The 6,420-nt window shown below is 39.7% G+C and overlaps 1 protein-coding gene across 4 annotated transcripts in view; it reads left to right on the top strand.

Annotated features, from left to right (window-relative positions):
• wscd2 (WSC domain containing 2) overlaps window positions 1-6,420 on the top strand; it is a 44,331-nt gene continuing 37,911 nt past the window's right edge. Inside the window, exon 1 of one of the 4 annotated variants that reach the window (XM_029440168.1) lies at window positions 1-145. The gene's annotated coding sequence lies outside the window, so the exon portion shown is untranslated. The remainder of the gene's footprint in view (window positions 146-6,420) is intronic. The other 3 variants (XM_029440175.1, XM_029440174.1, XM_029440172.1) reach the window with 3 other exon arrangements.

The following is a 6,420-nucleotide window of genomic DNA, read 5'->3' as shown; positions in this document are numbered from 1 at the left end:
AGTCATGACAGTGAGCTATCTAGCCTGCAAACTGACATTAGCAGTGTACTTTTCCCTGGTGAATATTTGCTTGGTCGCTTATTCAACAAGCCACTGTAAGGTGAAGGTTTTTAAGTCAGATAAGAAGGAGACCTGAGGAGAAAAGGTAATTTGGGTTTTTGTTAAAGTCTGTGGTTATTATGTTGTGTAGCAGGCTTCTGGCTGGCTCAGTGCAATATGATAGAAAGCTTTAAGAAAGATTTGGTTAGCTGCAACGAAAATAGTGTCTCAATAGTCCATCAATTTAATGCCTTATGAAACCTAAAACTATAAAATGTACATTTTGTGGTTTACAGAGCAGATATGTATCGTGTAGTAGCCAAAAAAGCAATTTCATTTCAGTTTGACTTTAAAATAGACCACCAGCCAGTTATGTGCCCCATGAACCGTGTCAAACAAGCAGCAGTGTTGATTCCTGTCGATCCGCATTGGTTTTGACTGTGTTACAGTGACAACATGGACAGAAAAAACTCAGAAGGTAACTTTCCTTCCCTTTTGAGGTCATCTGAACTTATATAGGTGTGTCAGTGGAAGCAGAAGAAGTGAAGGAGGATGTCACAGAGACGAATTTCACCACAAAGTGGGTCAACTCTCCTCGCCATGCTCAGAATGGATGATGGTGACACAACCGAGCTGCCATTTGACAGCTGCTTTGAAATCTATATATTCTTTTCTGTCTTTTCTAGACTTTAATGTGAGTGCTCAGAACAAAAACACTGACTTTTACCAGTCAGTAAAGCAATTTAAAAAGTGTGTGTGTGTGTGTGTGTGTGTGTGTGTGTGTGTGTGTGTGTGTGTGTGTGTGTGTGTGTGTGTGTGTGTGTGTGTGTGTGTGTGTGTGTGTGTGTGTGTGTGTGTGTGTGTGTGTGTGTGTGTGTGTGTGTGTGTGTGTGTGTGTGTGTGTGTGTGTGTGTGTGTGTGTGTGTGTGTGTGTGTGTGTGTGTGTGTGTGTGTGTGTGTGTGTGTGTGTGTGTGTGTGTGTGTGTGTGTGTGTGTGTGTGTGTGTGTGTGTGTGTGTGTGTGTGTGTGTGTGTGTGTGTGTGTGTGTGTGTGTGTGTGTGTGTGTGTGTGTGTGTGTACATGCATTTGTGTGTGTGTGTGTGTACATGCATGCATTTGTGTGTGTGTGTGTGTACATGCATGCATTTGTGTGTGTGTGTGTGTACATGCATGCATTTGTGTGTGTGTGTGTGTACATGCATGCATTTGTGTGTGTGTGTGTGTACATGCATGCATTTGTGTGTGTGTGTGTGTACATGCATGCATTTGTGTGTGTGTGTGTGTACATGCATGCATTTGTGTGTGTGTGTGTGTACATGCATGCATTTGTGTGTGTGTGTGTGTACATGCATGCATTCGAGTGTGTGTGTGTGTACACATGCATTCGAGTGTGTGTGTGTGTACACATGCATTCGAGTGTGTGTGTGTGTACACATGCATTCGAGTGTGTGTGTGTACATGCATTCGAGTGTGTGTGTGTACACATGCATTCGTGTGTGTGTGTGTACACATGCATTCGAGTGTGTGTGTGTGTACACATGCATTCGAGCATGTGTGTGTGTGGGTGTGTGAAGTACTTTGAGTGATATATAATTATCAGTGTAGGGCTGGCGTTCTGGACCTGACACGTTGCAATTTCCTAAAGAGACACAACCCCAATTACCAGAATGAGTTTTTGTTACACGGCATTCATAAACAAACAACTGCCTCAATGAGCACAGAAAGAAAATCCTTCTCTGTAAAGTAGGTTAATGCACATAGGTCACGCATAAGCGAATATGTTAAAGTCAATAGTTTTGGATCGAGAAGCATTACTGCAATTAGTTTTCACAACACATGTCTGTAGCCTAATACTTTATTTGTCAGACACGGATAATGTTTCAGCAGTGTGTTTTTTTAGTGTTTACAAAAGAGGCTTTGACACTATTTCTCAATTTAGGAGGAAGATTGTTTAAACTGGATATTTTTAAATGACTGGAAGTTGCAAAGTAACCTGTCTTAGATTTCAAGATGTGCACAGAAAGTCAGAAAGCATCGTATTTTAATTGGTATTTGAGGCCGTTTGTTTTTTTGTTGCTATCCCCAGAGGCAAATAGGAAAAATAGCTTAACACTGGGCTTCATCCAGTTACATCAAACGGTATCAGATGAATTTCTAAAAGCATGAGAATCCAAAAATATTCATAGTTGTAGTAACGTTTACAACATTCAGTTTTTAAAGCCTTCTAAAATTCTCCAGTTTTATAGCTGCAGGATTTCTAAATACATTTTATATGAAATCCCATACTAGCTCTCTCTCTCACACACACACACACACACACACACACACACACACACACACACACAACCATTCTCTACATTTCTTCTTTGTCTGTGTTGTCACTCTTCATGCAGATTTCAGTCATTAATAATACAAGGCAGGAGTCAGTGCAGACAAAAGAAGAGCTGGAGCTTTCACACAGTTTGGCAGATATGAGAGAATGCAACAAAGCCACTTGAAAGCATGTGTCAAATCTAAGCCATTTATCAATGTCTGCAGCTCTTCCACAATTTTGTATGATTCTGGTCTTTGAACGGAAGGAAGTATCTTGTTATTGTGGTTGGTAAATGCAGCTCAGATGATATTAACATCTGCATAACCTGATTTTAATAGAGTAAAGGAATGTGAAATGCTCCAATTAAACAAGTACATCTGTACCAAAGAAAATACAACTATCATCAAAAACACAACATCAGGATGTTTTTCTCAAGAGAGTGTGATTGTGTTGAAGCTGAAGCGCCGTGTGTGAAACTGATAGCACAGGAAGCGAGACGACTGACCAAACATCCCACACTGTGTCAGATGTGTCGAATGAAATACAACAGGCAGCAGAGACAAAAGGATCAAAAACTCAGCAAAGGAATCATTATTTTTTCATGGTGACTGAAAGATGTAGGTCTCCGGTAATACTACCCCTGGCTGCAGCAGCGACATTGAGACGCTCTCTGAATAGCAATTACAGCGCGTGGCTGATTTCACAGCCTCGGTCTTCCAAGCAGAACATCTTTTTTGGTTTGTAAAATCTACAGTAAAAAATATTTGTCCTTGATTGTTAGAGTGCTACTGCCAGTGGTTTAAGTCGAAAGCCTAAGATAATCTTATCATTAATTCATATTTCTAATTAATTCAGTGTTCCCTTTAAATAATGCAGGATCTATTTTTTTGTAGTTTTCAGAGAGACTGCTGAATTATTAATGCCAGCAGCCATCATCAGGTTTAATAGAGGACTGCTACCTCTGTAAATCCTGCTACACCTGCTCCTTCCCCACGGCCTTAATGAGAAGCAGACCAGCAGAACCGGCTTTCTTTTTCACCCTTGTCTACTTATCTGTATCTGAGGGCATTTAATCACCATTTGTTATAATACAACCCAATATGTCAAGCTGCTGCCATGAGCTGTCCGAGAGAGCCCTAATCAGGTTCTTCAGTGCTGCATATGTTATATGAATGCTAGTGTTGAAAACAAACATGTTTCACAGATAGGACAGTTCAAATTCCTCATAATGCAACAAACAACAGGATTGTTTGTTTGTTTGTGTTAATGAAGCCAATGGAAGGTTTTCAGTCCAGCTCTGGCCCACACAGCTTCTCTGAAGGCCACAGAAAATATATCAGCGGTGCTGTCTGTCATCTACTTCCAGTCACTATCAACACACAGAATATGGACTGACAGTGATGTAGTAATGCAGATGGATGAGTTCACGATGCAAACGGCTACTCATTTCAGTACATGACGAAGATTTACTGACTTAAACTGTTTCTGGGTTCCTGTGGGTGCAGGTCGACCAAGGTGCTATATGATAGACAGGAAGCCGTGTAAAAGCTTAAAAAGAGTTCCTCAAACCGGAGATGTCACTATTAGCATAAAGCAGCAGCAAGAATGTCGCTCTTTTAACAGTCAACATGTGGCTAATGAGCACAATTGCTTTGCAACAATAATGTCACTCTATGGTCGTCAAGGAAAACAATCTGGGAGTTGGAGCAGTGTTTTGTGGTTTTGTGTTCTGTGTCTTAACCCCCGACGGGGCAACACCAAGGTAAGAACAATGAAGAACTTCAGTCATACGCCTTCCTTGTTGTCGGAAGGAAGTTCACAATGTCAGATTTCAAGTTAGTTTGGGCTATGTGAATGAGCTGTGCGTGTGTGGAAACTGTTGAAGAGGAAATCAGCATGCCGCTTTCTGAGCAGTAACAGCTTCCAGTGCTTTACTAGACAAATGTTCATGAATGTCTTTGACTCCCAGGAAAGTAAACTGAAATCTATGCATCATGTTGAAAACACTGAAACAAAAGAATAACTCGAACACAAAGCTGTAAAAGTCACTTATGTAATTGCAACTATTGCCAAAAAAGCTGCCTGTGGAGTGGGAAGCAAGTGTTTATTGGTTTAAAGGTCAATCAGAGTGCACAGCAACTACACTTATCGATCGTGTTATTCCTGTGTCAAATCGATGAGAACTATTCCAGGAAGGAATCGTAAGGTTTTTCATCAACTATAAATGATTACCACAGTGCCGAAAAAAACAAGAGTGATGTCTTTTTTCAAACGCGTCAGACTCAGGAGGTTTCACTGTTGATCCCATCGAAAGTCACGTCAGGCAGATAATAAATCACTATGCAGGTCGATAAACATGACACGTGATTATCAGCTGATTGACACAAACAGTAGATATCCCTGTGGAAAATGAGAAGAGGAAAAATAAATCAATTGTGTATATTGTTTGTGGCTCCAACTGTGATACAGGCCGACAAAGTGTTAGCTGGATGGTTATTTTTAGACCAACATTAGTTACTTCAGAATGAGTAATTTGTTTAACTATACATAAAATATACACAGTAACTACAGAGGACAATGTATGTGTAACTATACTAAACTATAAAATAAATACTGCACACACACACACTGGCAAAGGATTTTTAGATGTATCCAAAAATTAAAAATACAAATGTGTTTGTGATTGGATGCATATTCACAGTGTAGAGTTAAAACAATTAGTTGACTGACAGAACATAACTGTAATCTGCAACTATTTTAATAATCTATTAATTGTTTGAATCGGTTGGTCGATCCAGGCAGAAATATCTCAAAAGCTATTAGAAGGATTGCAATTAAGTTTTGTATTCATGTTCCCCAGAGGATGAATCCTAAATGTTACTCTAATGCACCGTGAGGTTGACATTTGTGGTTTTGAGTCTCAACTCTATTGGGTGGATTGTCGCAACATTTGGTATAGACATTCATGTTCCCCTCAGGGTGAATTGTAATAACTTTGGGGATCCTCTGACTTTTCATCTAACACTACCATCAGGTAAAACTTTAAATGTTTCCAATACTTTGACCAAATATTAGCTAACTAACAAAAACATCTCCATCAGCTTCAACTGTACGTTGTGTTTAGTGCTAATTAGCAATGTTACAATGCTAACACGTAAAACTACGATGACAAACGGGGTGAACATTATACCTGCTTATCAACAGCATGCTAGCCTTATCATTGTAAGCAAGTTAGCATAGCGATGAAAGCATTTAGCTCAAAGGACCGGTTTGCCTGTACGTACTGTGTCACAGAGCTGATAGCATGGCTGTAGACTCTAGTCTTGTTCAAGCAAAAATGTCAAACAATGGCTGGTTCCAGCTTCTCAAATGTGAGTATTAGCTGCTTATTCTCTGCTTTACGTCATTGTAAAGATTTAGGTTTTGAGCTCTTGGTTGGACAAAACTTGGAATTTGGAATTTAAGTAGAAATTAAAAAGTGGTTGTCCATCTTATGTGTAGTTGTGATCAGAGAATATAGTTTGGATGTGGGAAACTTCTACCTTTTCCTCACTACCTCATGTTTTAGTCTCTCTGTTACACGTATGTGCAATATAAACACCTCCACATGCAGAACTGACTTCAACTTTGCTCTCCGATTGTTGAGCTACAGTAACGGAGCTGATACTTCAGTATTCCCGATGTGCTAGATGCAACACTGACAGTTCCCATCAGCATTTGACCTGGTCCTGATCTCATGTGGCAAATAATATGACTATTAGCAACTCAGAACAGGTGTAATGGCACTCTGACAGTAGTGTTTTGATTTTTGTTATGTGAGAGTTTTCATTAAGAAACCTGAAACTGAATAATCATCAGTGATGATGAGGCTTCTGACATCAGTATGAGGTCTTTGCATGTGTAAAGAGACTATATCTTTCATTTGTTTAGCATCATGTACGAGTTTGAACATCTTCTACCCCCTGTCACATTGCAAGACAAATGTAGTGACCATATTTCTCACATAAAACTCACAATAATGAAGTCTTTCCCTTCAGCAGATTTCTCATGAGACTGTATTTACAGCT

This window comes from Cottoperca gobio, chromosome 9 (assembly GCF_900634415.1).
Source record: "Cottoperca gobio chromosome 9, fCotGob3.1, whole genome shotgun sequence".
Lineage (NCBI taxonomy): Eukaryota > Metazoa > Chordata > Actinopteri > Perciformes > Bovichtidae > Cottoperca > Cottoperca gobio.
Note: the sequence above shows the minus strand (reverse complement) of the source record. Positions and strands in the feature narration are given on the sequence as shown.